This window comes from Aricia agestis, chromosome 4, assembly GCF_905147365.1.
Source record: "Aricia agestis chromosome 4, ilAriAges1.1, whole genome shotgun sequence".
Taxonomy (NCBI): domain Eukaryota; kingdom Metazoa; phylum Arthropoda; class Insecta; order Lepidoptera; family Lycaenidae; genus Aricia; species Aricia agestis.
The window spans coordinates 16,460,307-16,483,802 of record NC_056409.1 but is presented as its reverse complement, the minus strand read 5'-3'; the positions used below and the strand labels follow the sequence as shown (position 1 = coordinate 16,483,802).

Below are 23,496 nucleotides of genomic sequence, written 5' to 3'. Positions count from 1 at the left end.
ATTGTAAAATAAAAAAGTATTTTATATTAAGATTACTTAATACTTATCGAAGATTAACCTTTTCGCGTATATTCGGGTAAGCTGACTTACTTACTATTTCAAAATATAATTTGAAATAAGCTACTTACCTTGAATGTAAATAATAATTAGTTTTACAACTTAAAGTTTAAACCAGTATTAATTTCTAATCTTGTTATTCAATGATAATTATACACACAAAAAAGCAGATAATGATAATATTTTTGCCATATAATTAAGCTAAAATTGATTAAGCGCGTTTACGCATAATGTCAAGTTTCCATACAAGCCTAGTGGCGGACAAAAAAAATAACAATTTAAGATTTGTTGATATTTAAAAACTATTTTTCAAGTTAAAGTCTTCTTTTATGATATAAATAGGTAAAAAAAGTTTTAATTCCTTGATATTTATCATTCTTTGAATTTGAATTACTTACTTATAGTTAAATACCTTAATGAAATATTATTTTAAGTAACTATTTGCTTAAGGATCTTGTCAATAGGTTGTTATTTATTCAAATTAGATCTGTCGATGGTTTTGTAAATTTTAAGCTTCGAAACTGATACTAAAACGGAATTTAAGAAAACCTCTCATATGGTATTCAAATAGTCTATAAATCGTATTTTTTTCTATACAGTAGGTACCTATAAAAATAAGTAATCAACATTTTTATAAAGATAAGTGGTTGATGATTTTTTCAAGTTTGAAAAGTACAGTTTTAAAATAAATTGAGCGTGATCGCCGTAAACGCTCTTAACTACAGTATCACCACTACGAATTTGCAATAAATACTCATTAAAATTATAATAAAATAATCCAAATGACATCTACCAACTCTGTATTCTTAGAATAAATAACGTAGAAACCGTAGAAAAGCGTTTTTCTACGCAATAGTTTCAATACAAACCTTCAACTTTCAAGGATGTTTTGAAGCGTCCTTAAAATTAGAACTAAAACCGCCATCTAAGAATGTGTCACTTTCCTCGCGTTCCATTTGATGTTAAAAACGATCAAAACGCTGAAATTAGAAGGCATTTTGAGTTTTAATCATTTTTAACATCAAATGGAACGCGGGGTTTGGAGACAGATGTGTGTGTGACACCCGCCTTCCTCACCTCTCCACCTCCATGACAATAGGGAATATTACGCAAAGGTCGGAACTCGGAGCACTAGCGCTACTAAGACGTACGAAATCCGACATGTTGCCCACGTCATCAACGTTGCCAAACGTCGAACAAAAATTTTTGTTCACTGCCTGTGCTAGTGCTGCTGTCGAGGGCAAAAACGTTGCAGTAATATAGTATTATACTATTATTTCATCCATGGGTCAAAATATATTATGTACTCAGGTGAGTACTGATGAACGCACTTATCTACTGTCTATGAAGTCATTAAAAAATTGACCTGCCTGCCTAGCATACGCCAACGAGATATCTCACTCTACATGTTTTCTCGATGTTTGATGGTTTGTCTCTTCTTCTCTATTGACCTTAGCATGACAAACATTTTTTCTCCCGTAGATCCATCATCGAAATAACACATTTTTATAGACTTTTGTCGAGATAATGTCGTTATTTTGACATTATGAGACGAGTAGTTTTTAATTATCTCGAGAGAGAGTAGTTTTTAATATCTCGTTGGCGTATGCTAGGCAGGCAGAGCATAAGACAATTAAGTCATCTCTGTTCCAAAAGTCAAAACATCCTAAAAATAATAATATCTAGTTCCAAATTCAATTTAAATGATCATATTCTAGACAACGCGCTCTTCATGTGGAAAACGATAACATATTAAATTAAACGTTAATTATAACTGCTACTATTAACAGTGATAAGAAATATCTAGATATGTGAAATTTATTGAGTGCGTGTATCTCAGCCCTAGACTCCTGACTCTAGATAACCACGAGATTGTCCCACATAGCTCGCTACATACTCGTAGATACTGACGTGATAACACACTGAAAGACGCTTGTGTTAATTGAATAGTTATATTAGTTAACTTAAAGACTACTAGATTTTGCCGCAAATTCGATTATCGCGGGCACAGCGCCCTTTTCGAACACGAACTATACTACTTCTAGGAGCATTAAACTATATCCATACCGAATTTTATCAGAATCGGTTTAGCAGAATAGGCTCGAAAAGGTGGGGTACGGGCACCAGTAGTCAGCCTTTTAGTGGAAAGCGCAAGTTTAATTGTGGATAGAAAATTGTTTAAAATAGTAATCAAAAACCTTTTGTACTCATTCACTTAATCGTTTATTAAAGTTTCTTATGAAATTAACATATAAGATAATTTTTCTTCATAAGTATTGAAAATAAAGTATTTTTCAAAATAAGGCACATTTCCCCAGTACTCAACCTTCACGACCCAGTTCTCGGCCAAATAGCTACCAGTAGTCAGCCTCTCCTTAGATGGGCCTCGATAGACCTATGAAACTGAAACAAATAAAGAATGCCAAAAAACTAAGAAATTACTTGGTAGGTAGGTAGGTGCTTCATAAATAAATTAAGCAGCGTAAGTTACTGATGGCTGAACACTGAGTATCCCCAGTGTTCAGCCATCAGTAACTTACGCAAATACGGTATACCTAACCAGTATACTGGTTAGGTATACCGTATACATCACCAGAACTCAGCCGTGGTTCCACCGTATCTAGTTAGGCGGCCGACTACTGGTTTTTATATGGAATTATGTATGACCAGTACTCAGCCGGGGGTGGCCGAACACTAGATAATGTACAAGAAACGCATACCCGGTAGTCAGCCACCTCATTATTTAAATACTTAAAGAAACTGTTACATAAACTCACAAGCTTTTTTTAAAAGTAACTTGATTGGTTAATTTGCAATAGAACGCTATTTCTATAGGTTTTTAGCTGGAAAAGGCTGACTACTGTTGTGGGGCTGACTACAGCTGGCGGCCTTACCCTGGTTAAGTTATAAAAATCTCTCTTTGTACAGTTGAAGACAAATCAAGTGTAATGCACTTTTACCTTATATCTATTATGTACTGACAAGAAAATTCTCAGGATATGTATACATATATCGCATCTGTCTTCGACTGTACAACTTAGGTTCTACAACCTGAACCTGCAACGAAGAAGTTATATGCTCCTCGTCCTAAAAAATGTAAAAGCGTGAGCTAAGTTAATTTTTGTTCAGTCCAAGTACGTCAAAATTGTTCGACATAATACGCCATACACAATCCCGAAAATAAGTCGTAAAGGTCTTAAAAAGGAAAATTCTAATTTCAAAACGAATGAATCCGTAACATTTGAATGGATATGATCAAAATGAACACTTTACGTGTTTGTTGGAGCGACTATTCGTTTGATGTCCATACATTTCTTAAATCAAACCTTTCGGCTATAAAAGGTATCTCAAGTACCTTTTTATTTTTAGATTTGGACATCGAAATAGAAAACTCTATGGAACGGTAACTCTCAAAGATTTGATCGTAAATAAAATACTCCAGAACATAATATAAATAGTATAGCTAGCTAAAAGGCCGGCAACGCACCTGCATCTCTTCTAATGTTGCGAGTGTCCATGAACGACGGTAGTTGCTTTCCATCATCGTTTGCCCCCTTATTTTATTAAAAAAGCCTTAATGATCTGATGTCTTAATCTGACACGCTGGAGCTTGTCGCAAAATCCCCTCTTCCCCTCCCTAACTATAAGTGACTTTTCTACCTTATCGGACAATGACAAAACATTGTATAGCCTATTTAAATAATAGTGAATACCATTAATATCAAGATAGATATGATTGTTAGTTTATGCTATTAAATATTGATGGTACAAAATCTAAGTTCGTGCCTATATTCTTATTCCAGGCTTGTCTTGGGTTGGCAGCTCACGTAGTCTTTACAGCTTGACAGGTGATGTATCATTATAGTTTCATTTCGAAATCTAATCTAAATACTACAAATAATAAATACTACGCAATAGTAACTGAGTCAAACATGGTTCCAAGAAGCATTTCCCAAACTTTCGTACTCTCATTTCTTTGTCGGTCGTCAAACTCGGGTCGGTCATACCTACAATTATTTTTGTTGCTTCTTCTAACCTCATTTATATCTAAACATACTCGTATTATAAAATAAAGTCACTTTTTTCCCTCATGTCCCTTTGTTCCCTTTAATATTTAAAACTACGCAACGGATTTTGATGATTCTTTCAGTGTTAGATAGCCCATTTATCGAGGAAGGCTATAGGCTATATCTTATCACGTTAAGACTAATAGGAGCGAAGAAATAGAGGAAAATGTGGATAAAATGGGCAACATTATTTGAAAGGGCTAATTTGAACGCGCTAATTTCAAGGACTACTGGTCCAATTTGAAAAATTCTTTCAGTGTTAGATAGCCCATTTATTGAGGAAGGTTATAGACTATATTTTATCCCGCTAAGACTAATAGGAGAATGTGGTAAAAACGGGGGAAATTATTTGAAAGGGCTTATCTCGCGAACTACTGGAGCAATTAGTATGTTATTTGGCACAGATAAGAAGTAGACCACGTGAAGGATCATAGGCTATCGATTTTAATCATTTTTTCAGTGGCTATATATTTTATACCCGTGCGACGCCGGGGCGGGTCGCTAGTCAACAATAAAATACATAGCTATCAGCTAGCAGCTAGCATGTCATCGGATCTGTCAGATTAAGATAGGGGATGTTTAGCATAACCCAAACAAGCTTCCATATATTATATAAAGCACTGACGATTCAAAGGTTAGGTAAGCCTGTAGGGACATTTTAAAATATAAGAAAGTTTTATATTTTCCTAACTAAGCTTCGCAGATATTTTATGACCAAAGAAATGGAACACGTTCAATGCACACTGAACCGGTTCAAAATGTATTAAACGCGATTATAACATCGAATTGCATTTCACCAACATAAACTGAACGCGTTCACAGCAAATCCGAGTTTTATCTTCTGAACGCCCAATGTCCGAAGTTTAACGTCATAAAACCCGTTCAAGCCCTGTCAGTGTAGTGTCATGGTGGAACGAAAAATATAAGTAGATAAAAGAAATGTCAAGATGACAGTTTTGACACATGTGTTTGGTTAGTTTATATATTTTTATTTATTGTTTCTTGCTATTTTGTTGTTAAATTAACATGACAAGGCTCCAAAATTATGAAAACATGTAAAATAATCGCATGACGTCACGTAAGCTTAGATTTATTAATTGCGATCAAAAGAAGTTTGTGAAATCCATTTGAAACAGAACCAGATTTACGTTACCGCGTGAACGCGTTCAATGACAACTAAGTTTTATATAATAAACGAAGTTATGAGTGTGCCTGGTGAAATCCCACTAAGTTAGTCCTTGTTGTCTAAAATCTTGTTATAATTTACCTAAATAAGCAATTTTCTGAATATATTTTCTTTTTATAACTTAAAAATGGATGCAGTTTCTGAACCCATCGCTAAAATAATAATCTATATACATATAAATAAAATTGGAGTGTCTGTTTGTAATATTGAAAGAACCGTTTTTTACTACATGCATATGAATGTATATGCGCTAAATACACCAAAACAACATTTTTTACAATTTTTGTCTGTATGTCTGTCTGTCTGTCTGTTTGTTCCAGCTAATCTCCGAAATGGCTGGAGCGATTTTGACGGGACTTTTTTTGGCAGATAGCTGATGTAGTAAGGAATAACTTAGGCTACTTTTTAACCGACTTTCGAAAAGGAGGATGATATATTTTACTTTTTTTGTATGCAGTTTACGCGGACGAAGTCGCGGGCAACAGCTAACTTAGTAATAATAATTTCTATGGACGCTTCACACCACGTCAGTCTGGCCCCTTGCTAAGTACCTGAAAGACTTGTGTTACGGGTACCAGACAACGGAAATATATTTAATACTTTTATACTATACATATATTTAAGATTTTTATTATATGATACACATATTTAATACACATTCATGACCCAGGAACTTTGAAGTCTTTTTGTTTCGTCGGCGGGATTCGAACCCCCAGCTTGAGCTACCAACAGCCCACCAACTGAGCAACAGAGGTCGTCGACCTCAAAAAAAAACGGTCTTATTTTGTAAAAACTCTACTAGGTCTTCATGACGCTAGAGTGACTACACGAATAGCAACCTGGGCTCCCCTACTATTATCAGATAAAACACAAAACATTAATAATAATATTAATATCTATGGACGCTTCACACCACGTCAGTCTGGCCCCGTGCTCAGTACCTGAAGGACTTGTGTTACAGCCTACAGGTACCAGACAACGGAAATATATTTAATACTTTTATACTATACATATATTTAAGATTTTTACTATATGATACACATATTTAATACACATCCAAGACCCAGGAACTTATTGAAAAACTTTTTGTTTCGTCGGCGGGATTCGAACACGCGACCCCCGGCTTGAGCTACCAACAGCCCACCAACTGAGCCACGGAGGTCGTAAAACATTGTAACTATAGCTTATTCATTTTCATGAGAATAACTTTAATTCAAATTTATAAAACACAAAGATATTAAATAGAACTATAAAGATTAATGTCGATGATTAAAATTAAAGTCAGTAGAAAATTATACTAATTAGTTAGAAATCGGCCGTAGAAATCGAATATTCAATGAAATTATCTTGAATTTTCAAGGACGCATCCCGCCGGTGCCTGCACGCACAGCCGTTATTATATATTTTTATTTTTTATATTTATGATATTTTGAGGATTGTAAGTACTTATCGACTATGTTTATCGACTTATAATAATATCGACCTCTAGGTTATATCTGCGGAATCCGAGAGTCAATGGTAAAATATTTACAATGCAATTTTGATATTCATAAAGCCCATCGAAAATACTTAAGAGTCCGGGTGCCATCGCAGTTCTCATACAAACGTAATACCAACATCATTTCCCATACGAGAATATTTACCATATTTGAGTTATTATTCAGCTTATTAGTTAACATTCTCGTATGGGAAATGATCTTGGTATTACGTTTGTGTGAGAATTGCGATGGCACCCGGACTCTTAAGTAAGTTTTATTTCTACCATGTTCCACAAATATACCAATCTTTCAAGAATATAGAACAAAAATGTCTGAAAGGATTTTGATTCTTCACGATCAAAACACTTTCGGACATTTTACAAGGAAAAAAAAAGTTAACTTTTTAATTCACACTGTAATTTGAAATCAGAATGTGATCTACATTCGTGTAAACACAAAATCAATAGCCCCGATTACTGTAGACTCCATTTTAGAAATAAACCCTAATTTGAATCGAATGCTTTAATAATATAGTAGAGTCAGCAAAAATGGTTTGTACTATCAGACAAGTTGATTCCTATGCAAATCGGGGACCTAAGTAGTTTGGTTGCGTTACGTCAAACCCAGCTGACAGATCACAATTAACATTGAATTGACATATTCGAATAAATAACGTTGGTCTGTCAATTGCGTAGGAATCAACTTCCTCGATGGTACATAAACATGTATCAAAGAAAAGGGTATGAAGATTTTGGCCTACCTACTGTCCGCTATTGTGTTTTTCCGCGTTCACGAATATTTTTTTTCAAAAATGGATAGCTAACATCAATACAAACAAAAAATAATCTTGGATAAAAGGAAAAACACAATGGCGAACAGTAGGTCGGCCAGGCTCCATATAAAAATCTTCATACCCCTTTATTCACAGGCAGATGGCGGACCTACGTAATTTGGTCGTATTTTGTCGTAACTCAGCCACCAGACATTGAATTGACATAACCCGACCAAATTATCGTCCGTTTACTGCCTATGAATCAATTTCTCGATGGTACTATCAGAGAAGTTGATTCCTAGGCAGATTGCGGACCTATAACGTAGTTTGGTCGCATTACGTCAAACCCAGCCGACAGATCACAATTAACATTGAATTAACATGATCCGACCAAATGACGTTGGTCTGTCAGTACATTCAAATTACCTCACACACTGATTACGGTGGCCGGTTCCTGTGTAGCGAACACTGGCTATTTCTTAAGAGGATACACCAGGGGCGACAGAAATTGAAAATAGGTATTTGAAAATGTATTGCTGTCTCACCAATCTCAAGTCTCCCACCGCAGAGCGCGATAGAGACAACAAGACAAAAGTTCTAATAAAAGAACAGAAAATCTTCGATTCGTTGTCCGCTGATTCCTTTAACCGATTTAAGTACTTTTTTCATTAAGAATTATAACAAGGCTTGAGCTGTGTTCCTATGTTTTATTTTTTTTTGTATATTTTAGCCAGTTTTGTTTTCTGGGTGTTTGAACACAGAGGAAAATCTGGCCATTTTTTTGGGTTTTTGGACGTTCTTATCTTTTTTAATAATAAAATCATGAAAAAAAAAGAAAACATAGGGACATGCTAATAGTGGCCAAAGATATTCAGGAAAAAAAATCATAACTCTACCGGCATTACCCAGGGAGGAAACAGGGGACAGCTTTTGTATGGAAAAACGGCGGTGTGGACTCCTCTTAAAGTGCCCAAGAGTATGCGCAGTAGAGCACTCTTTCTTCCTTTACTCTCGTAATTTTGTAGAATCTATAAGCTGACAATGCCATTCACCAGAAAAGCCTCTGGTTTATTTTAGGGATATCAGCTTGTAAGGTGCTTAGAGGTGCGTAAAAACGGGACCCTATTATTAAGATTTCGATGTCTGTCCGTCAGCCTGTCTCCAGGCTGTAACTCAAGAACGGTAATAGCTAGAGTCGAAATTTTCACAGATAATGTATTTTTGTTTCCGCTATAACAACAAATAGTAAAAAAAAAATTAAATATTTAAGGGGGGCTCCCATACAACAAACGTGATTTTTTCGGCATTTTTTGCTTGGCATCAATAATGGCAACAGGTAGGCACTTTTTCACAAAATCTTCAATTGTAAGTGTACTTAATAATTAAAAATTAAATTAAATTAAAATTTAAGGGGGGCTTCCACATAAAAACACAATTGGCTCTATAATGGTACGGAACCCTTCGTGCGCGAGTTCGACTCGTACTTGGCCGATTATTGTAGAACTGTAAATGCAGAACTCGAGTTTGTCGTTTCTATCACAATATGTCCACAGACCACAGACATCACAATAGTTATGTCTGGTATCTACTCTACAGTGTTCAATTCACGTTCAATTACTCTCTTCAGTTCGTCGCCTCAGAACCAAACGGAATGATTCTCTATAATCAGGTGGTTTACATCCTCCTAGTCAAGTGCGCTGCTAGGTACTTTTAAAGTAAAACTATCATGATAGGCAAACCTACATAATTTATTCGGGCTATGTTAAGCTCTCAAACCCAGCCAACAGATAACTATTATCATTAATGTAACCCGATTAAATAATGTAGGTTTGCCATGCATGGCGCGGCCATGCAAACTGTATGTGCGCCGCGGCAGACACGATCACACAAAAAGTGTGCCGTCTGCGATCTCCCTATAAATCATTTTTTTCGGTGTGTAAATGGTTTGACGACTAAAAATAAATAAGATCTCCAAGGATTGATACCTCTTTATTAAAAAAATCTCTACAGTTTTCTGAGAAAACCACTCTGGATCAGTTTAAAAATCTCTGGCTTTTGCCTTCGTAATAATCAGGTATGGATATTGATTATTGTGATGTGTTGAAATCAATTTGCAATATGATAGTGTAGGATGCATAATAATGTAGATGTAACGAAGTAACGCGTGACTGCAATAGAAAACGCCAGTGCGTCTGTTCGTGCGCCCATTAGCGGGTGTGCATCGAGGAAGTTGCTGCGTAATGATTTAGATCACTTTCAATTCGTTGCATGTAATTTTTATTGCTGAAGGAATAAAGATTTACAACGGGCCACTGGTTTGGCGTTTTACAGTTTTTAATAAACAATGAAAGGCATAGACTAGAGTTAGACGATCAGTCTGGCATCAGTTCAGTTCATTAGTCTCAGACTGACGCCAGAATTATGATCGGAAAGTAAGAGGAGTTGATTCCTATGCAGATGGCGGACCTAAGTAATTTGGTCGCGTTAAGTCAAAGCCATCCGACCGATCACAGCTAATATTGAATTGACATAAGACGACCACATGACGCGGGTCCGTCAACTGCCTAGGACTCAATTTCCTCGTTGGTACATAATAAAAAAATGATCAGTCCGTCAATCACACGATTACACAATCGTTCTTCCATCATTCCTAGCCAAACTGACTGATGTGATGTGATGTGATGACTGACCGTGTAACTCTAGTAGAGATGCTGATGCTAGTAGAACAGAAATTCATGAGAATTCTATGAATTTGGATGTTCACTCGCAACATAATTTGAAACATTTCACCTTCTGTTAGTAACTAAACCTCTATTATGCACTTTATTAAATAAGCTAAAGGAACTTACGACCACATGCGCAGATCTGGATTAGAAATTAGAATAGACCCTGAGTTCTATAATTATCATAATATTATCATCTCAGATAACACATATTTCGTATTTGTGAGACAGGTTTAAACATAAATTATTTAACATAGGGCTAACTCGAACTTTGAACCCAAATCAGTACAAAGGGGTCACCACTCACCACATTGAATTTCAATAGCAATTCTACCTGCTCTATGCTAAGTACTCACATACGGTTTTGCTCGATAGTTTTCCTCCAAATCGAGTAATAATTACTGTGTGGACCGCAAAACTCACAGCTCGATGGCTCGCATCGAGCCGGCTCGATGGAATTAAATATATCGATTTAGAGTAAAACTATCGAGCAATGCTGAAGTGTGGACGAAAGCCGAAGCCGCGGGGTTTGCTCGACGTGATTGCTCGATCGAGCAAAACTGTATGTGAGTACTTAGCATAAGAAAGATTTTTGGTGAACTTTATATTTTCGAATAAAATAACAAAATTGTCCCGCTTTAAATCTGTACTCTTACTAGGTTTCATTTTTACAAAAGCCACTTTACGCTAAGGTTTATAAATCAAGGTCGTTATTTTACTTTCTATTCGATGGCCTTAATAACTTTACGTTCAATTAGATAAGGCACCTAAGTAACAAGTTTAAATATTAAAGTTGTATATTTCTTTCTTTTCAGATATCTGGCAGCAAAGATCAGAAGAATCTGCATATTAACATGAAGATAAATTTAAGAGAAAAGAACAACTTACTTGTGTACAATAATAGAGTACTATACTAAGAAAGAGGAGTTAAAATTGTATACTTTGCGTACGAATAATATAAGACAATTAGGTAATAACATAACATAAAATGCTACGTGATCTTCTAGAATGTAACAAGAGAAGAAGAATAATGATGGTCGGCCGCGTTGGCAGTGTGGTTAGCTGGTTGTTATGTCAGAGTCAACAGCCACTAACACCACTGCCTCTGCGTTCTACCGCTGTCGACGATAGAAGATGCTAGAAGCAACAAGAACTAGAAGAGCTGTAGGTACCTCACTTAAATTGACTGATAAAAAATTTATTTGTATCTACTTTTATAATTTACGAGTAAATATTATTAAGTATTATAAATTATAAAAGTACGAATAAATATATTATAATTAGATTAATTACTAGTAACATCGAGCATATACAGCTGATAGGTAATGTAAGTTTTTTTGTATGAAAACTAAGGGTCAATTTATACTAGCGCAGAGTCGAAGCGCATCAAAGCGAATTATTAAAAGCCAACATGACAAATTCAACCTTAACTCCAAAGCGTTAACGCACTTTATTACCTCTGAGAAAGGCGCGCGCATCCGCGCGAATTCGCTTGAATGCGCATGACCAACGCTGATTGGCCTCGCAGAAGTAATGTATGCGTTACGCTCTGGAGTTAAAAGGTTGAATTTTGTGTTTAGTTTTTGAAAATTCGCTTCGCTTCGCTTCAACTCTGCGCTATTATAAATTGACCCTTAGCCCGGGGGCGCACTAGCGGCCAAGCCGTGGCGCGCGGCCGCGGCGGCCATCGAGATAGATACTTTAGTATGAAACCGCCATAGACGACGCGCACCTGGCCGCAACGCGACCAGCGGCCACACCATACTTTCGATGGTCGCCGCGGCCTGGCAGCTAGTGCGCGCCCGGGCTTATTCTGCCACCGCTCCCTGCGCTCTGATTGGTAGATACCGTTAGGGCTGCGCAGCTTTTGGTGCGGTTCCATTTCAGTATGAGTCTAATTTATTTATCGATTTTCTCAGTCATTTTGAAGAGAATTTTCAACAAAATGTTTGCTTACATCATACATGCTTGATTAGTAGTTGCATAAAATTAACTTTAAACTGATTAGTATCAAGAAACGAGGCTATTAGTGATGTGTTCAATTTTCCTGTCATAAATGAAGTATAATATGTCTCAAGCTTATTTATTGTGATAGAAACAACTGTGCTGATCAATAAGGCAACATTGTAACAAAAATATAGTGATGCTGAAAATGTATTTAGTTTATAAGTGATTGGTGTCACCGGCTCTGATACGTGCGATTGCACTGCACCTATGGGACGAACGCCAAAGCGTGCCTGTACACGTGGAGTGTGGGCCCGCCCTTATATTTATATATGTAATCTAAATCGGTGTCATTATGATGCCATAAATACAAGGGATGTATGGAATACTTTGATATTTAAAAAAGCTTGATTGATCGTGTCGTGTATTCGAGACACGTCATATCGAGAAATATCTGTAACGCAATAAATATTTTGGTTGTGTTAAATTTTTGTTTGTTTTATTTTAGAGGAACTTTAATTTGGTACACTGTACGATGTCGCTACTCTACCAAAAGATTATATTATGTCCCCTTTACACTTAACGATTAATTAATTTATCGTAAGTCGTTAAGCCGCAATGTCGTTTTATTAATCGCTTGTAAAAAGTCGTTGCGATTAAATATTTTGCTGCAAGTGCCTCTCATTTTTACGCAGTCCTTAACTTTCGAAAGTACTGACTTTCAATGTTATTGATTTACGAGTTAGATAATTTTCTGTTCCTCCACAAATCATGAACGTGCTTCAGTGAATGTTTACCTTTATGTAACATCGATGATCGAACAGCCACTTCGGCGAGAAATAAACGCTTGTAGAGCACTCAGGTGCGTTATGTGAGAGCAAGGTGTAGACTGTAGAGTAACCTGCATATAATATTTACTCAATGGATGCGATGAATCGTTCCGATCCATCGTAAATGCACTGGTACGAAAGTGTTTTATACGGGTTCTGTTTGCTTTCTAAAAATCCAATTTTCCTCAATTTGGCTTAACATAAACCATGAGTGCATTTTCAGGCGAAAATTTTCTTTTTCGGAACCAGTTTTTTAGCCAAAATTTTTATTCCGTACGTTCGTTTTATTCCGTACTATTATACTGAAAAAATTGGCAAAAATTGTGTTTTTTGTATGGGAGAATGATTGACTGTTTCGGGGTGTGCTCAATTTTTTTTTTATTTAAAATTTATTTTTAATTATTAAAGTATAAATACAAATAAGTATTTTGTGAACATTTTAGGTGCCTACCTACCACTTGCCATCATTAACATTGAGCAAAAAATATCAAAAAATCACGTTTGTTGTATGGGAGCCCCTTAAATATTTAATTTTTATTGTTTTTAGTATTTGTTGTTATAGCGGCAACGGAAATACAAAATCTATGAAAATTTTAACTCTATAGCTATACTTCTGTGTCTTACGGACAGACAGACAGACATCGAAGTCTTAGTAATAGGGACCCTTTGGGTACAGAACCCTAAAAACGGGCTCCCATACAACAAACGTGATTTTTTTCGCCTTTTTTGCTCGATATCATACTAGCGGTAATAAATAATAATGGCAACAAGTAGGCACTTGAAATTTTCACAAAGCCCTTAATTATAGTGTGTAATTTAATTTAAATAAAAATGTAAGGGGGGCTTCCATATAAAAAACAAAATTGTTGGTCTTTTTTTGCTCTATAACGGTACGGAACCCTTCGTGTGCGAGTCCGACTCGCACTTGGCCGATTATTTGGAATTGTAATCATTGTAATCATTTTGATACAATTTTACCTTTAAATAAAAGACAAATAATGAAATCGTGTTTATAAACACGATGCGATTGTATTGTATAACAATACAATCGCAATTAAATCCAACAGTTTGTATAGATGCAGCCAATTACCGACTTTCATGCTTTACCAGCATGAAGGCAGTGATTATGTTGTCTTCAGGTTAACAACTTTACAATCGTAACAATTTGTTTTAGTTTCACGATGTACAACACGATGATCATATAATAATAGCAGGTACCTATCATTTCAAGCACATGTAGAAATGCCATTGATATAATATACACCCCCTTACTAAAAAACGTTGTATAATCTTTGAATAGTTATGTAACAGTGTTTTGTCTTCTTCAATCCAATTAAAAATATCACTTGTGTGACAGGAACAAAACACTGTATAACTATTAAAAGCTTATACAACGTTTATTAGTAAGGGGGTTAGTGTCTAAACTTGTTTTAGCTTCGTGGTCTAAACACACCATGCCTAAGTTCCGCGGCGGAGGTTCGGCGTATATTTTAAATAATAATTACCGATGACACACCATGCCGAAATTCCGTCGCGTTATATTGTATGCGTTTGACATTGCTATTTGCTGACGTAATCATGCCGAACTTCCGCCGCGGAACTTTGGCATGGTGTGTTTAGATACTAAGTTCTATGGTCTAAACACACGCCGAAGTTCTGCGGCGGAAGTTCGGCATGATTACGTCAGCAATGTCAAACGCATACAAAATAACGCGACGGCATAGTAGGTATGCGGCCGGCCGGCACGGCGGCGTGCGCCATCAAAGAAACACCGTGCCGCTACCCTTCCCGCGTGCCCATGCGTTGGATAAATAAATGTAGCTTAAAGTTTAAGCTACATTTACTGATCATTCGCTTATTTTTTTCTGCTGATTTTGATGGGAAAATTAGGCAAATATCGGGGCAGAGCCCGCTACTAGCACAAACAAAAAATAATCCGACCAAAATCCGACATGTTGCACACGTCTTAATTATCAGGTCGATATTGATAGAAAAACGTCGAACAAGAATTTTGTTCTGTAGCGTGTAAACATTGCAGTAATAGGGTGAACATGACTAGTGATTGGACAGTACTAGTCATTGGACAGAGCACAAAAACACTATACAGAGTGTAACAGAAATAAGTGATAATACTTTAGGGCGTGTATGTGTTCCTTGTAGAGAGTTCACTGTGAAAGTAGCAGCGCTGAAAGACCAAAATTTTTTTCACTTTTGTATGGGGAAACTCGTGAGTCGTGACGCCCGGGCCCTTGCTCGTACAAGTGAAAAAAAAAATCGTCTTTCAGAGCTGCCACTTTGACAGTGAACTCTCTACAAGGAACACGTACACACCCTAAAGTATTATCACTTATTTTTGTTACACACTGTTTATTAAGGTTGTTTTAAAAACTACCTGTTTTTCTTTAAAATCAGGCGTTCTTTTACTTTTTTAAAGCAACATTAATAAATATTATGTTTTTGTGCTTTGTCCTATGACTGGTACTGTCCAATCTACTAGTCATTTACCCTATGTCCTATTGAATGTAAGTAAATAAAAGAGGTTATTTTAGTAAAATGTTTATTTCACTACACATAAATTACAAGGTAATAAGAAAATGACACCCACATGAATCCATGTACTGTACAATAACTACAACTAAAAATGCTTCTTATTACAAAAATATAGTTAGGCAATTTTAAATTATTCAAGAGTTCTTACAAACGAATCGTATAGGATTTAAAACTACCCATTTCTGCTTTTTAATCCAATATCAATACAGCTTCGATACAGTTCAGATTATATAAAAGAACAAAATAGAATTCTGATATCCGTCAAAAAAAAGGTCTAATGTAAGCCATACACGCTACGGTCTATCGGAGAGGTCCACCTGTGCAGGTATGCCTGCGCAGGTAGACCGGAATGTGTGTGGGAATAGATTTTGCACCGGTCGCCTGCAGCACAGGTTCAAAAAAACTGCACAGGTCTATTCCCACACACATTCCGGTCTACCTGTATCTCTCCGGTAGACGGTAGCGTGTATGGCAGGCATCAGGACAGATTTTTAGAGTATAGACGAGTCAAAAAGCGTCAAGAGTCAATACATTATGTAAGTATGCCAGTTTTAACCGACTTCCAAAAAGGCGGAGGTTATATGTTCGGCTGTGGATTTTTTTGTTAGCATTATTATACCGAGACTGCATCAAAACTGCATTAATATTAGATTAAAATAGCAGAATTTGGACCACTGACTGTTCCGGACTGGATCGATGAAACAAATGTATCTACAAATATAATATTTCCACACACATGCGTTTTATTGTAACCTACATTAAATAAAATACCTAGCATGATGATTATTCAGTTCAATGTTTATTTTAAAACTTAAATAATAAAGTTATTTTTGTTACATGAATGTTAGTCGATTATTATATCGGATCCATCCCTTACATACAACAGTCAAGAAATAGGATGAAATTATTTGCGGACAGTTTTATTGCATGCCTCAAGAAATTAACTTTCGATGGTATAAAGAACATTTTATATAGGTAAATGGAAGATCGCCAAGGAATGCAGTGACGGGAAAGAGGAAAAGTTAAGCATAATACTATTCACCTTGTACGAGGAATTTTCATACTAAAATCTTTGATAAATCAGCTAAGTATAAGATAAAAGTTATTTAGTTTTAACTAACCTAGAACCTGTTAGGCGATGTCGCGAGCTCAAATTTTTCCTTCCTTGTGACTTGACGACGACGGCGTTTAACGTAAATGTATAGTAAGTATAGAGTATAGACTATAGGATAGTACTAGAGGGGGGCTACCCCTCCCCCCCTGGATCATGTTGACGTCCCTACTAAGTATCTTATGTAGTATTTTTATCAAAAATCTAGTACTTTCATAGAAAAAAGATACTTATATTACTTTCATAGAAAACTTTTAAAAGCTGATATGAGCGATTCTTTCACAGAAGACGTAATAAATCGATTTGCCGAAGACCCTCGAAAATTACTTTTTAAATAGACAATGTTTATGGTTAAAGAAATTATATAAAAAATATGTACAATTTTTTTCTTTATATAACATCTATCTATACATATATATAAAACTCAAAGGTGACTGACTGACATGGTGATCTATCAACGCACAGCCCAAACCACTGGACTGATCGGGCTGAAATTTGGCATGAAGGTAGATGATATGTATTTATTTAAGTAAGTATACATAATTTTAACTTTAAAATTTTTATTTAATTTTTATTGCGAAATCATATATTCCCTACCAACCCATCCATCGTGGAATAACGAGACACAATAGCTTATCTATTGTTATCGCGGCCGGATGCGGCCGCTTAGGGCTTCATGAATTAAATGAATTGTAATTTTAATGTAATGACTTAGCTATAATGATAATGTAACGAAATTTTCAAAAATTTAAATTGTAATGTTATAGGTCGCAGAAGCCTGAAAAAAATGATTTTATTTTATTTTATTTTTATTTTATATGACGTAGACATCCGCTAAAAAAGGATTTTGATCAATTCCACCTCCAAGGGGTTAAAATAGGGGATGAAAATTTGTATATAATAATACTTCTTAACGCGAGCGAAGCCGCGGGCAAAAGCTCGTCTTATATAAAATCTAATTTCTGCGGGAAAAAGTGTCCTATATCATTTCCCTGGACTCAAAGTATCTCCATACTAAATTTCAGCAAAATCGGTTCAGACAGACTTTCGCATTTATTACGTCTATAATATTAGATAGGATGCGTCGCGCCGCTCTGGGCGCTTGATTTTTATCTCGTCTAGATTTAGAGATATTTGTCAATCTTTAAATATAAAACTCACAGGTGACTGACTGACATGGTGATCTATCAACGCACAGCCCAAACCACTGGACCGATCGGGCTGAAATTTGGCATGCAGATAGATATTATGACGTAGGCATCCGCTAAGAAAGGATTTTGATCAATTCCACCTCCAAGGGGTTAAAATAGAGCATGAAAGTTTGTATATAATAATACTTCTTAACGCGAGCGAAGCCGCGGGCAAAAGCTCTGATGGCGTATACGTTATTAATGTTGTGAAGTAGAATTATTATTATTCGCTTAGGGTGGAACTATAACTTTAACCATAACAAAGTGTCAAATGAACTGTCAAGTCCCTAGTAAAAATCCATAATGGACGCCATATTTAACGATAACCTTAACCTTAACTATAACTACGCCTCTGGTGCAACCCACCCTTGTCATGTCACATATTAAATCCTAATATAAATTAGGTATATAAATGCGAAAGTCTGTTTGTTACCTTTTCACGCCCAAACTGCCGAACCAATTTTGCTGAAATTTGGTATAGCGAAACCTTGAGTCCCGGGAAAGGGAGTAGGATACTTTTTATCCCAGAAAAATGTACATTTCCCGATAAACGAATATAGGCGCAGCGGAGTTGCAGGCGTCATCTTGTTTCTTATAACGCAGTCATCTAGTCACTATAGCTATTTAGTGGACGGCGAGTGGCGACTAACATTTGAGATGACTAAAAAGGCAATGTACCAGATACCAATGTAAACGGGACTATTTTTTTTTTTTTTATGAAATAAGGGGGCAAACGAGCAAACGGGTCACCTGATGGAAAGCAACTTCCGTCGCCCATGGACACTCGCAGCATCAGAAGAGCTGCAAGTGCGTTGCCGGCCTTTTAAGAGGGAATAGGGTAATAGGGGAGGGAAGGGAAGGGAATAGTTGAGGGTAGGGAATGGAATAGGGTAGGGGTTAGGGGATTGGGCCTCCGGTAAACTCACTCACTCGGCGAAACACAGCGCAAGCGCTGTTTCACGCCGGTTTTCTGTGAGAACGTGGTATTTATCCGGTAGAGCCGGCCCATTCGTGCCGAAGCATGGCTCTCCCACGTAATATTATAGAATCTAAAGTCATAACCTACACTAAAGAGAAAACATTTTAATGGATTAAAAAAAATCAAAAATTTAAGAATTGTAAATGTGGGCAAGACTAAGAAATATAAACCGTAAAATCAAATTTGTTGTTTATTCAAAATTTCCAACATTACACATCATACAGTACACACACTGATCAGGCATTCAAGAGGTAGCGTTTTTCTTATTATAATGCACTTACAATTAGGTTACTTTCTAACCCATTCGGGCCCAAACATTCTACTGGCCATCGGAAAACATTTCGCAACGACACACATACAAGACTTACGTTCTCAAAACGTGTGACAGGGATATTTAACTCCTTACTAATAAAAAGATCCACCCTATGTATGTGTATTGTCCCTGTCTACATCGTATAAGACAAGGACAAAACATTGTATATGTAACACGGTCTTGAAGACTTTATTAGTAAGGGAATTACGGCCGTTCCCAATATTTGATCTATCTCTGGTTTTGCCTACTAGAGATAGGAATAGCTCAGATTAGACATTAGAGACATATATTTTATGTCAATTGTGAGCTATTCCTATCTCTAGTAGGGCAAAACCAGAGATAGATCAAATATTGGGAACGGCGTTAGTCTATAAAGCCCCAAAAAAGTTATTTATTAAGTAGACGCAAATTTCTAGATAATAAATAGAAACATAGATTCAGACTGCATTATTTCGGATGATAAGTTGCATAAAATAGACAATTTGGTGCAAGTTTTAACATACATGTTACTTTCTTGAAATCGCACTTCCCACAATCCAATTTAAAAGATTGTTAAAAATGTTTCGCAACAATTTAATATTAACTTTCATTTCATTATTAATACATATTATGGGTTTATTTAATTGCAAATAAACAAAAGAAAAAAGGCGCAAATCTTTCGCAGAAGCATGATATTATCTTGAGGATGTTGCGAGTTAACGTTTAAACATATTACGTCATTACATTTAAAGAGCGGAACCACAGTTAATACTTAATAGCTGGCGCGAAAAATATTATAGGTAAGGTAAATTACTAGTGATTTGACAGTACCAGTCATTGAACAAAGCACAAAATACACAATATTTATTAAGGTTGCTTTAAAAACTGCCTGTTTTTAAAGTAATAGAACGCCTGATTTTAAAGAAAAACAGATAGTTTTTAAAGTAACTTTAATAAATATTGTGTTTTTTTAGGTTAATATAATGTAAAGATATACATCCCGGGATGTAATGTACATTAATGTGACCGTGTTGTACTGTTATATGTTTTAAATTGTAATTTTCCATCTTTTTAGTAAAAGATGGCCCCGTGCGAGTTTCTTACGCCGGTTCTTCTCGCCGGGTTAGTTCCCGAACCGGTGGTAGGCACCGTAGTATCGACGTTCGGTAAAGTTTTTGTAAAAAAATTACTCCGAATAAAAATATTTTTGATTTTGATTGATTTTTGATTTTGCTCTGTCCAATGACTAGTACTGTCCAATCACTGGTCATTTCACCTTATATACGTTTCAAATCATTCCCTTGACTTCTAGAGAGGTCTGTGTTTAAGTATCTTACCGTGGGGATGTTCAAATTATAATATATTCTTTAGGGACAAATCTATGTATACGTAACGTACGGTAATATATAAGTTTTTCAATATGAAAGTATACAGTCCATTAAATACAATAAAATTTATCTTATAAATATTCTATAATATTATATTGCTTTAAAATTATCATGACTGGATGCATTCACGACATCTACCGGTTAAGATGAGTAAACTTCATTTGTCATAGGACATTCAAGGTCTGAATATTATAATGTAGGCTGGTGATTATTATATGTAATAAATAAATTAATTGATGAATGAAAAATGTAAGACAGACACAACTATCCATCATGATCCAACATGAAGAGGGTCCTAAATAATATTTAACGTTTCTCATCGAAGATTCCATACATTTTAAAATAACGCCTGACCGTTGTAACAGCGCAAGCAAAAGAGACATATAAAATTATCATAAGAGTATAAATTAACCATTAAAAAGGACTCGTCAACATAATAATCGACCAACGTGAGATTTAGTAAGCTACAAGCGAAACTCATTATTATACTACTTTATTCTTACACCGACTAAAACTAAAGGTGCAAAAAGTCCACTTAAAACTATAACGTGCTTATACTGCAAGTCCACACGACCTATTGTGTAATACAGTTCTACGAAGATGGTCTGGCACGTCCTATCAGAGAAATTAAATCGTAGACAGATGGCTGCTCTACGTAATTTGGTGGAATACGTCAAGTCCACTCCACAGACCACGAGTCACGACTAACATTGACTTGACATATACGAACCAAACAACGTCGGCCCACTTTTTCTGGTGATACACACAACTTGGATACAACACTGCTGTCGCTTAAAATGACAAAATATGCATTAATTATTAACATGCAAAATTATACTTTAGTGGAATTCGAAAAGCAGGTCGAAGTGAAACAGATACAATGAGGGTGTTTGAAATTATATTTGCCGCCAAGTGGCGCTATGTAGCCTTAAGTTCTATCTTGTCAAATAAACATATTCTTATAGTGACACATGACAGCTATATCGTGATATATGACAGCAGTTTGACACGATAGAGCGTAAGGCTACATAGCGGCACCTGGTGGCAAATAGAATTTCCAACACCCTCATTAAATTAAACAATTAACAAACAATTAAGCAAATCTCTCAAGGACTATTTTACAAGATGGCTGCGTTAGTTTCTGTATTAACCTCACCAAAAGAGCCTTGGAGAGCTGTAAGCAAATTTTTTAAGTCTAAAGATGCAGTTAACAGCGCCCCTGGCAGCTATTCAACGAAACTATTTCATACAATAGTCAATTTACTATCGTTCCATTACAATACGAATCGATTTGATTCGACCGATCATGTAGACTCGCAGTAAAAACATCGAAATTTAATCTCCCTAGACGCAGTCAGTTCAATTTGATCTACAAAAATATAAACAATAAATAACTAGCAAGTAAAATACATACTTACATACGAACTCTTGTTTATATCTATTTGTATATTGTTACAAAACAAAAGTACAGGTACTGCTTATGGAAAATTAAGCGTATCCGATATTATTACTAAGAAACAGTAGAACGTTACAAATCGACGACACAACAATATAACAAGCTACATGACATGCTAGACAGAGACGGAAGAATAAGAAGCGTTATTGCCTCTTGCTATTTTTTTTTTAATTTCAGATTACATCTCGTCATAAGCTAAATTGTTTTTAATATGAAAAATGCAAGGGTAAACATTTACACTGTTTTCTGACAACATTTTACTTTAAAAAAAATATTTTGTCTTTTCTACGATTTTAAAGGCTTCTGAAAACCATTCTTATACAAATTAAAGGATTTTCTGACATTATCACACTTATAGGTCCGACTTCATGATCTGCTTCTAAATTGTTGTGTTGGCGACTTAAAAAAATAAAAACAGCAGTACATTTCGCAGAGTGAATTTGAACAACTACCCTCGGAGACTATTGAGACAGCATTATATCATTTGGTAAATATTTTGGCAGATAATTGTCGTTTCATGTTGTTATACATCAAAATGGTATAAGAAAAAATATTCTCAAGTTGAGAATGTTGAGATACAACTTAGAATACTTTGTGAGGTTTAGAATTTAGGCAAAAATAATGACAATAGGGATGATGACAAGGTCAAAGATTAGCGAATTTTGTTAATAAAATAAAGAAATCACGGTAAAAAATAAGTGTTCCCAAAATTTCAGCTTGATAGCATTTGTATTTTTTTTGTTATGCGCCTTTAAAGTTGGATATTCAAGTCGATTTTTTTTTTCAATTAAATTTCTTAATTATTGTATGCAATTCGATAACTTATACAATTAAAAGCAACTTTTGTTATGAAACCACTTTCATAAACGCAATATTTAATATACCTGTCGAACAAAGTTGTCTCCCGATGCGTACAAACTACGAAAGACTGACGTCATACTTTCGTAGCACTTTGTATGGAGCGTTTCGGGCAGGTCTTTTTTATGAGATATTTGAATTGTCATATCTTGGTGAATTTTTAAGCTATCAGCTCATTCTTTCAACGATGTTTCTATTTTTTAAGTGTCTTTCAATTACCGATAAGAAAAAAAAATAGTGATCATGTCTTTTATATTGTACTGTATATTCTAGCGTCAATTTAAAAAAAACATTATTATTTTGCATCAGCTATAATAAATAAAACCGTTTCTTAACAACATGCTTTTTTGAACCAATTTCTTGATGTATACAAACATGAAGAATTAAAAGATTTATGAGTGCAGACTGGTTATAACCGTTTAAATTAGTGCAATTTTATGTACTTATCATTAGTTCATTACGTTCCCTTAAATAAATTATAAAATACCAATTGAAATTTTATTTGTACGCCGCGCTTCGGCCGTGACAGAATAACAAGAATCACATAGGAACATAAACATTTTTACAAAAATATGTTTTTTTGGTTCTATTTAAATATTCTATTATTTATTTTAT

General features: G+C 35.4%; 1 long non-coding RNA gene across 1 annotated transcript; it reads right to left on the bottom strand.

Annotated features, from left to right (window-relative positions):
- Positions 1 to 3,082: 3,082 nt before the first annotated feature.
- Positions 3,083 to 22,668, bottom strand: LOC121726491. Its single transcript, XR_006035543.1, has 3 exons — positions 22,440 to 22,668; positions 10,365 to 10,369; positions 3,083 to 3,093 (listed from the first exon to the last, which is right to left on the bottom strand). It is a non-coding gene; the product is annotated as an uncharacterized LOC121726491 (long non-coding RNA).
- Between the last annotated feature and the right edge of the window lie 828 nt (positions 22,669 to 23,496).